General features: G+C 40.3%; 1 pseudogene; it reads right to left on the minus strand.

The window, feature by feature from the left end:
* Positions 1–676: 676 nt before the first annotated feature.
* On the minus strand, positions 677–2,643 carry LOC147139494 (uncharacterized; annotated as a pseudogene).
* Positions 2,644–9,789: the final 7,146 nt, after the last annotated feature.

Genomic DNA, 9,789 nt, shown 5'->3' on the forward strand with positions numbered 1-9,789 from the left:
AGCATATTGGCTGTTAATCATGTTGAGTACCCGTCAAAGCGCACCCAAGCAGGTTAAATCACATTAATCGTACATGGGTATGAGTGTGAATGGGTGTGTCTGCATAAGGTAAAGTGTCGGACAAAGTAAGTGCAAGGAGGCAGCGTTTGTGTTGGCTCGATTCTGTCACTGTGAGTGCAGCTTTGTGGGCATGTGCTGATCAAGCATCCCACAGTAGGAAATCTACAACTACAGAAATATTACAAGGTTCTACGTCAGGTGTTCCTACTTTTGTGCTTATGCAAGAATGCTTTCATCACATCTCCTGCGTCTGCTGATGTTTAGCTGAGATTTCTCCATGTCCCCACTTTAAAAGTGAATCAAAAAATTAAAATTTCCACATTTTTGTCGTAGGTTTATATACACACACACGCACCCCCCTCCCCCCCCGCCACACACAAACACGCACACAGTATACACAGTGAAAATTAATGTATTCACTGCAGTGCTTTTTTTTTTAATCTTTGCAGCATCATTGAAAATGCCAAGTCAAAAAATGTCCCACATTAGAATCAATGTGTTTTTTATGCCATTTTTGTTATTTTGGTTAAGAATAATCATTTGCATAGTATTTAGTATTATATTTAGGATCATACAAGAATTATTTCATGTTTGAAATATCTTCATTTTTTCGCTTTTAAACATTTTTGATGTTGCGACCTGCGTTTCTAAATCTACTACACAACTGATGTTTTCCCCCAGATTCTTCGGAACTTCTTCCGCTGGTTATCTCCCTGTGTAAACTATACCATCTATTGCATAGGAGATGCGTGCATCACAAACCCAGAGGATCTTTAGGCCGTACTTGGCATGCTTGCTTGGCATGTAGCCTACTGTATAAACTTGCACCAAAGCCTGAATGACACAAGCTGGTCATCCACAGTGACACAATCACTGGGGATAAATCACTTTTTTGTAGTTGGCTAGGAATAGGTCCCATACATTGCGCAAGGCTGCCATATGGTCTGTTTCCAGTCAGAGGGTTCTGGTCCTCTGATCATCCAAGCGCAAGGTATGGTGAATGTCTGCAAATCTTCCAAGAGCCATAGAGGCCTTGTACATGGGAATATGCAGAGAACTCCCAAATAGCTCACGGACTGATACACCCCAGTTCTTCTCACTTCCTGCAAGCAGGGTCAATCCAATGAAGGTCATGAATTCATCTTTTTTCCATTTTTTTCCAAGGTCATTTTTCCATTCTTTTCCTCTAGCTGTTGCTACTCTACATCCTTCCAAGTTTGTGCACTTCATCACCTCTTGTTTTATATCATCAGTGATAAAGAACTCCCATGCATCTTTTGGTGAGGCAGTGGTGCTAAGCCCTTGTGCAGGCCCTGACTGACTTCTGAGGGTGTTGTGGCTCTGTGTTCTATACTGGGTGGAAGGTAACTCGCTACAGTAAGAGCCCTTCAAACTCATTCTGTTGGACATGGTTTGGACACTTTCTTCTTCAGAGGACACACAAGAGAACTTTTCTGAATCAGATTGATTCTGTTCATTTGTATTTCCACTTCCACCTGGTCAATAGTCTGGGTCCTCATCATCATAAATGTCAGACTCAAGAGTCCAACCCCGTTACTGGCCTCCATCATCCAGCATCTGTTGGACAATTTCAGCTTTGTATCTAGCAGCCTTGACACATTGGATGAGGAAACATAAAAGTAATGTGTCCAATAGATCAATATGTAGCTATATTAATAAATACTCACATACACAAACACACACTGCACATAGTAATGTTGGCTAACTCTAGTGTTAGCTAGTTATGATACATCAGCACCACGTGCTTTCTCAGCAGGATCCACCTACTGCCCCTACTGGAGCAACCAGGAACAACAAAAACAAAACATGACCACAACAAGAACAGACCATGACATAATGCAGCTCCGTTTGGCCTTCTCTGTACTTCTCTATCAACATCCTCAAAGCAAATACTGCATCTGTAGTACTCTTTTTTTTTTTGGCATGAAACCATACTGCTGCTCACAAATGATCACTTCTGCCTTTAGTCTAGCTTTTACTACTCTTTCCCATAACTTCATTGAATGGCTCATCAGCTTTATTCCTCTGTAGTTGCCACAACTCTGTGCATCTCCCTTGTTCTTAAAAATGGGAACCAGCACACTTCTCCTCCATTCCTCAGGCATCTTCTCACTATCTAAGATCCTGTTGAACAACCCAGTCAGAAACTCTACTGCCACCTCTCCTAGACACTTCCAAACCTCTGCAGGTATATCATCAGGACCGACTGCCTTTCCACACTTCATCCTCTTCAGTGCCCTCCTCACTTCATCCTGACTAATCCTTGCTAGTTCCTGGTACACAGCATTCGCCTCTTCTAATCTCTGTTCTCTTATTTTCCTCGTTCATCAGCTCTTCAAAGTACTCTTTCCATCTTCCCATCACGCTACTGGCACCTGTCAATAGACTTCCGTCCCTACCCTCAATCACCCTAACCTGCTGCACGTCCTTCCCATCTCTGTCTCTCTGTCTTGCCAACCGTAATTGATCAGTCTCCCCCTCCTTACTGTCCAACCTAGCATACAAGTCATCATAAGCTCCTTGTTTGGCATTTGCTACCTCTACCTTCACCTTACGCTGCATCTCTTGCACTCTTGTTTATTCTCCTCAGTCCTCTCAGTGTCCCACTTCTTCTTAGCTAACCCCTTTCTTTGTATACACTCCTGTAGCTCCTCATTCCACCACCAAGTCTCCTTATCTACTTTCCTTCCAGACCTCTTCACATCTACACGATGATAGAACAACTGGAATCCTGCTCCTAAACCACCTGGTCTCCTGGAGACACAGTATGTATACATCATATTAAACTGCCTAGTCCCGCTCACCTTTCTGCTGCTTGTAGCTTTCATTTAATTTTCACCTCAATCATCTCAATGATCCCAGGAATGTTGGCGAAAGTCTCCTCATCCTATCATCACCTCTCTTTGTTAGACCTCGGACAGAATGAAAAAAGGCCATAACCACATAACTGATGGTCTAGAGTCACTCTTGTCTCACTTTCGTCCTCATTAAATACATCTATCCGACTAAGTTTTTGGGTGACTGTGTTCTAACAGAGAATGGCAGAAGGACATAGAATAGTCTGTCCTTGTATGAAACTCAATGTTGAGGATATAACCTCAGCAACTTGCTGCAACCTCCGTCATTGCTCTCAAATCGACAACTTCCCAAGCATTCATGTCTTTAATGAGTGAATCACGTTTACATTCACAATCAGGTTCCAACATGGATGCAAAATTAAAGAAAATAAATTCTACGGAAAAAGCATAGTCTATTTGACATGGTGGAACCTGTGATCTGAAATACCTTGATCATAGTAAATTTGGAATCTGTCAAAATTCTTCTGGAAAATTTGACAACTACCAAACTACACATTGTGTTAACCATATGTCTAAACAAGCTCATGGTAATTAAGAGAACATTAACATTTTTACTCCACTGGATTATTATCAATTTATTTAGTCTACCAGATCGACTGCCAATGTTTCCGCCACTGGGGCATTAGGTTGGCATCACGGGCACTTCATCCTGTAGGAAGTCTTTCACTCATTTGTATGAAAAGCATTCCTGTATATATGCCCATGGGTGTATGGCATTATGCTCATCACCACTGTAGTTGTCAACTGTTGGTGCTGTTGAAGATGTTGTGTGAGCAGCACAGTCAGCAGCAGGTGGCTTCCATCTTAAATTCCATCAATTTTTATTAAGTCACTAAATATTTTGCTTGGCTATTATAACACTCACCCATTACAGAACACTGGCCAATAATGTATTTCAAAACACAACAGGTTATCCCTTGGGGAAAAAAAAAAGAGAATTACAATATATAGAGTGAAATGCTTTACTTTCCTGGTTGAACTGTAGCCTAGGTGTCAAGTGCGCCTATGCATTGATCCAAATCACGTCCCCCAGTCATTGCTCACGGGAGCATTGAAGTCCCCCTGCAGCACAGGGGGGTCCTTGCAGCACCCCTCCAAGAACTACAAAAAGAGAGGATACCGTATTCACACCTGCGCTATTTCATCCACTTTAAATTGACTCAGTGCAGTTCACTACTGATCGGAATACAAATCAGTGGCGATCCGCACCAAATAAGTCCAACCTTTGGGGCTTGACAAGCCATCATAGCCCAGAATTGTGGGAAATATTAGCTCGTAGTAAATGTTGATCATACTTGATCCCTTGTCCTTTGTTTAGCCAGGCCGCTGCCGGCATGTTGTGGGTCAAAGCATGCAGAGCACATGCTCCTGCGGGTTACTGCACACATTTGCCGACGCTATTCCAAAATTAATAAACATAGTGTCACAAAACCTACATTGAATGGTCTGTTGTTGAGACTTAAAATTATTTTGTAGCTCTAATAACAGCACATATATACAGAGCACGAATGAAGCCCATAAGAATTGCATGTTTTCTGCATTTTGTTTGTGCTCTGCGTGTTGCCCTTGTCATTTTTGTCCAATGGGAGCACCGATCGTCACACGCGTCGATATGTTTCCAAAATATAATAGTTTACTTGCAAAAAGTACAGTGTGAATATGGATAGCACCAAAGAAAAAAAATAAGTCCCCTTTTGGTGCGGACCGATCTTAAATAAAAATAAATAAACAACAGTAACAGGAAAAAAAAAAGGGGGAGAACAAATTCTTATTGTTTCACTCGAGGTTGGTTTGCAGTACAGGGTGTCAAATGCCATGCAACAATATATCCTTACGCTATTGCGCAAAGTAGTTCAAACTAATGACAATGTATTAACACAGTTAACAGTGTAGTTAGTATTTATTGTTAGGTACTGTGTGTTAATGGGGATTGTGTCATAGCCAAGAAAATTGCATGGATCAAGAACGTTGTAAACCGGGAGCCAACTGTAATTTATAATAGCCAGAATATTAATGACAGCAACACAAGTAATGTGTGCATCAGAACGTACGTAATTAGTTCACTGCTATTGCTTCCATTTATCAATACTAGGTTGATCAAATCCAGCTAATGACCAACAGAAGGTTGAAAACCAAAGGCAAATAAACAATGATAGAAGAAAATTGCTACCGAGTTGTGGGATGGTGAGGGGCAGAGGAGGAGATTGGACCACAGAGGGACGACATAGAGAATGAGAGATCAACAATGCCATAAATAACCTTGGGGGAAGTCACCTGTCTTCCTGGAAGCGACAGCTCGTCAGGAAAATGAATGGGTTGTCACTGCTGCCTTGTGCCAATGGCTGAGGGCACTGAAGCTGGCACACAGATAGAAAAAAGATTGTCTTTCTCTTTTATTGTCTTTGCTTCACAAATAGCTCTTTGAAAGCATGCATCCTTTTAAGCAAAAATGACAAAATGAAGCGAAGAGGAGAGTGCACAAGCTCACAAATGCACACACTCTCAAACGTACTTATTTACTACTCAAACACATCTCAATCACTACATCTGCCTTTCTAACCACGTTTTCATTGGGCTCCAAGTGTGCTGCTTGAATTTCATCCTTACAACACTGGGTCCACATTGAACCCCGAGTGATAAACAATGTTGCATCCTTGGTCCTTTTTTTTTTAACTTTTCATAAGTGGATGAAACAAATTGGAGGCAATGGCATATCGTTAAACAATTGATTAAAAAGAATTGATTAAAAAATCCTTTTTACATGAACATATATATCAGTTATTATTTGAGAACATAATGTCCGCAAAGGATAGGCCCCATAAAAAAATCTCCCCCTCTGCATCAAAAGTGTAAATTAGTCGAACTACCAGAGGTGGGCATTTTACTAAAGTTTGACAGTACGTCTAGTGCCATCCATCTGCAGCCTGGGTACCCGTTCGCCATCCGTCTATCCGCCTATTTTTCAAGCTGGACCAAACTGTAATTGTGTATCAGTTAGTCCATCTATTATTTTAATCACGCTTCCATCATCGCCTATCCATCTATCGTCCGTCAAAAAAACAAAACAAAAAAAAACCATCTCATTGTCGTACAGATTGTGCACTCTCATGCAGTTATTATTAGTGTATCTACATCATTCTGGCCAGAGAGCTTTATAAAGCCTCACATGCACTTATTTTATTTTCATACTTAAAATGCCAAAACGTTTATAAGTTTAAAATGGCTTAGTTTAAGCAGGATCCCGCTCTGCATTGTTGTAGCAAACCCAGCCTGACAATGGTTAAGCGTACTAGTGTTCCACAATGGTTTTTATTCCTTACAGATGCCTTGTTTCCAAAAAGCTTAATGAGAGGCCTTAAAAGCAGGGAAATAATAATAATAAACACTTATTATTATAATAATGATAATTTAACACAACTTTAGCCCTACATTTCAAAATGTGAATTATAATAGAAAGCCAGCAGCGTGATACAATCACCTACTATAGGCTATCATTAGCGTAACCGCAGTGTAATTAACATACTGTAGCGTTGCAGAATTTACCAGGCTAAGTGGTTAGCTAGCAACAACTCTATTTAATGAATAACAGAAAGGTTACGACCATAACTATGCCAAGACAACAACACAATGCTAACCGGTGCAACACTCAACAGTCTGCCTTCCTCCGCCACCCTTTTCTCCCGTCGTCTGATGTCCACCTTCCTGTTGCTACAATACAAAAAAACTTTCCACGGGTAAGTCACATGATACCATTTAGCAGCTAACACAACCACGGGATTGAGTGGTGATTTGTAAACTTTTTTTTCCCCATGTCGGACGAGGCGTGCCGTCTGCTCGAAGACATCCGCAGTGTGTAGTCACCCCTGCGAGCAAACATGCACGAGACCAAGGTGCGTGTTTCCATCACCGAAATGGGAAATGGGTTATAGAAGTTTACATAGACGGGCGAAAATCCACATCCGTCTATGCTTAATCTGTCTTTTTTTTTAAGTTTCCTATTTATCGTTTATCGCCTGCAAAACAGGCGTCCGTCATAGACGGATAGACGGACCGGTCTGTCGGTCAGACGGAATGCCCACCTCTGTTAACCATATATTAAAACATAAGAACAAAACACAATATGAAAGTCGGCCGAATCACACATCCACCTCTGGACCTGTGGGGTGGGGGTACTACAAAGAATAATTTGCATCACCAATAAATCTAATCTTTGTTGATGAGTGACAAGTTGTACAGTTGATCTTGAGTCCTACTGCTTTGAATGTGAGTATTCTTATGTTCACATTTAATCCCTGAATTTAAGTCCCATGAGGCATGATGGCAGTGTGTATTTCCCCCCCAAAAATTCCGATGTACACTCTCAGCATCATTCATTCCCTAATCCCATTCTAAGTAGTGCATATGGTGATACCAGATGCATGTATATCAGGTACTTTATATCAACTCCTACATGATCAATGAAAGTGTGTACATACCATTTTAGGATTTATTGAATTCAAAGTGGTCACTGTGGGTTTTTTATAGGCATCTTGGGTTCACTTCCCTCATCCAAATGATGTGAATGGAGGTCTGTCTCTATAAATGACCTGTGATCCATTGGTGGTCAGTCCAGGGTGTAGTCTGGCTTTCGCCTGTTGTCATCTGGTATAGGCTCCAACTCCCTGCCAAAACTGAACAAGATAAGTGGCATTAGAATGGATGAATGGATGAATTCAAAGGTTAATTATGTGACAGTCTGCAAAAGATTGACATCAAATAAGGAAATTGGTTCCCGTATTTATCAAACCACCACCATTGTCATCAATTCAGGTTAGCAATAGATATAAATTTAAATCAAATTTTGAGGACCTACAAAACATAGTTACCGTAAATTAATGCATTTTTATTTTGCCTTAGTTTGTTCTTTGCACTATTTTAATTGTAACGCTGCAAGACCAAAATCTGTATTGTAGATATATTTGAGCATATCACCAAGAGTGTGTGCTTGTGTGTAAGGTACTTGCTTTGTCAGTGAACAAGCCACCATGCCTGAGAATCATGACCACAGCATAATTCCAGATATTCACATTTAAAAAAAAAAAAAGTCAATGGCCCTTTTCATATTGCGAATGGCCCACCAATTCATTTCAATTTCCTGCAGGGCCTGAGTGACTTCAGAGAGCAAGAAATCTATCTAAATCTCTATTTAGCCTGGCGCTTACATCTTACCCCCAAAACTTGATATTTTGCAAAATATGACTATAGTGCATGTGAGTAATGCTGCCTGTCGAATTTATTTAATTTAAGAACTGTCTGGCCGTAACAGATTACAACCACTCCTTTCATATCAAAACCTTTGCCTGAAGTGGGTTCTCTGTGCAATTTACAGGACTACTTACGTCACAAAATAGACTCTAAAAAGCAAACAGCCATAACTATATGAAGCCATTTTTTTCTCTTTCTTTCTTTCTTTCTTTCTTTTTAGGTCCTCCATATTTCACACTAAGTAGCATTGTGCTTTGCTAAAAATGAAGCCGCGAAATGGGGAAGAAAGAGCAGCGCGAGGGAGTGTGGCTTGAAGAAAAGAGTGAAAATCAATAGTGAGGACATAGCTGGGGGTTTTCCATATTACATTTTGCATAGACGTCGGCTTTAATTTGCCTTTGATCTCAGTCCCAAGATGACTCACTGAAGCCATCTTCCACAGCCAATTGTGTGTGGGGGAAGGGTAGAAATGGGGGAATGGAAGGAGTGGGTGGCAGGTTCAGGATGTAGAAAGAAGAGTTGTGAGGAGCTGAGGAGAGGAGGAGGGAGGATCGTCAACCACAGAGACGTGTTTGCTGGGCCAGGCCTTCGTCTCCAGTTTGTACTTTCTGCTGAGATGTCTGTTCTTGGACATGGCAGTCCAGTGTCAATTTGAGACTAGCATGCACGTTTTAAAATGTATACTCGCTCTGTGAGTCTATGCATGACTATGGAGTCAGTGAATCTCTTCAACATTATAATTCTTCAAATGTTTTTTTTAAAGAAAACATACAAAATTGTGTGTATTGTACAGTATTTGAAAAAAATATATATTTGAATTCCCAAATAGATATTTTACAAGTCTTGTATTCTTGATGTTATTGAAAAATTCAACATTAACGTTGTTGAAACTGACAAGAGAATTTGGTAGAATTCTGTACAAAAAGTCATGTTGTATCGGTACAAAAAAGCATTTTCGGTTACATTGAAAAAGTATTGTTTTTGGAGCATTATATATTATTTATTCCCTTTGAGTATATCTCTTTTAGGGATGAACAGGTACAATTTCGGTGCCTCCCTTTTTCAAATGGGGCTTAAAAGTCTGATTTACGCTGATCTGTTTTATGCTTTTCACCCTCAAAAATGTAAGTCTTTTGCAGTACGACACTCACACTTTGTGTACAGATGTTTCCACTTAGAATTTTCCACTGCTACTACCCGGCACTGAAATGTAAAATCTTAAACTGTAATTCCGCAATTAGTTGCCTTCAGGCGTAGTAACATAGCCTGAAACAACATATGTGTAAATGGGACAACTGGAATGACAGAGCATCTGGTTCAAAAAGCAGATACTACTGACACACCAATGCCAGAGGCGGGACAGAGGCCACATTTTGTGTCAGATAAAGATGCCAAAAAATATGATTTTTTTTTTTTTTATAGAGGCAATATTAAGTAGTACTGTATCTAACCAAAAACAGTGTATATTGTCCAAGCAGGATTCCACTGAAGCCTCATGTACTAAAAACTACATCAACACACACCATTAAAAACCAGTCTGGGTGCTGAAGTGGTGAGAAATAATATATGAAGTTATACAAGTAATTAATAGATAGAGCTGTCTCAG

Source organism: Filicampus tigris, chromosome 11 (genome assembly GCF_054856515.1).
Source record: "Filicampus tigris isolate MCC_2025a chromosome 11, RoL_Ftig_1.0, whole genome shotgun sequence".
Taxonomy (NCBI): Eukaryota; Metazoa; Chordata; class Actinopteri; order Syngnathiformes; family Syngnathidae; genus Filicampus; species Filicampus tigris.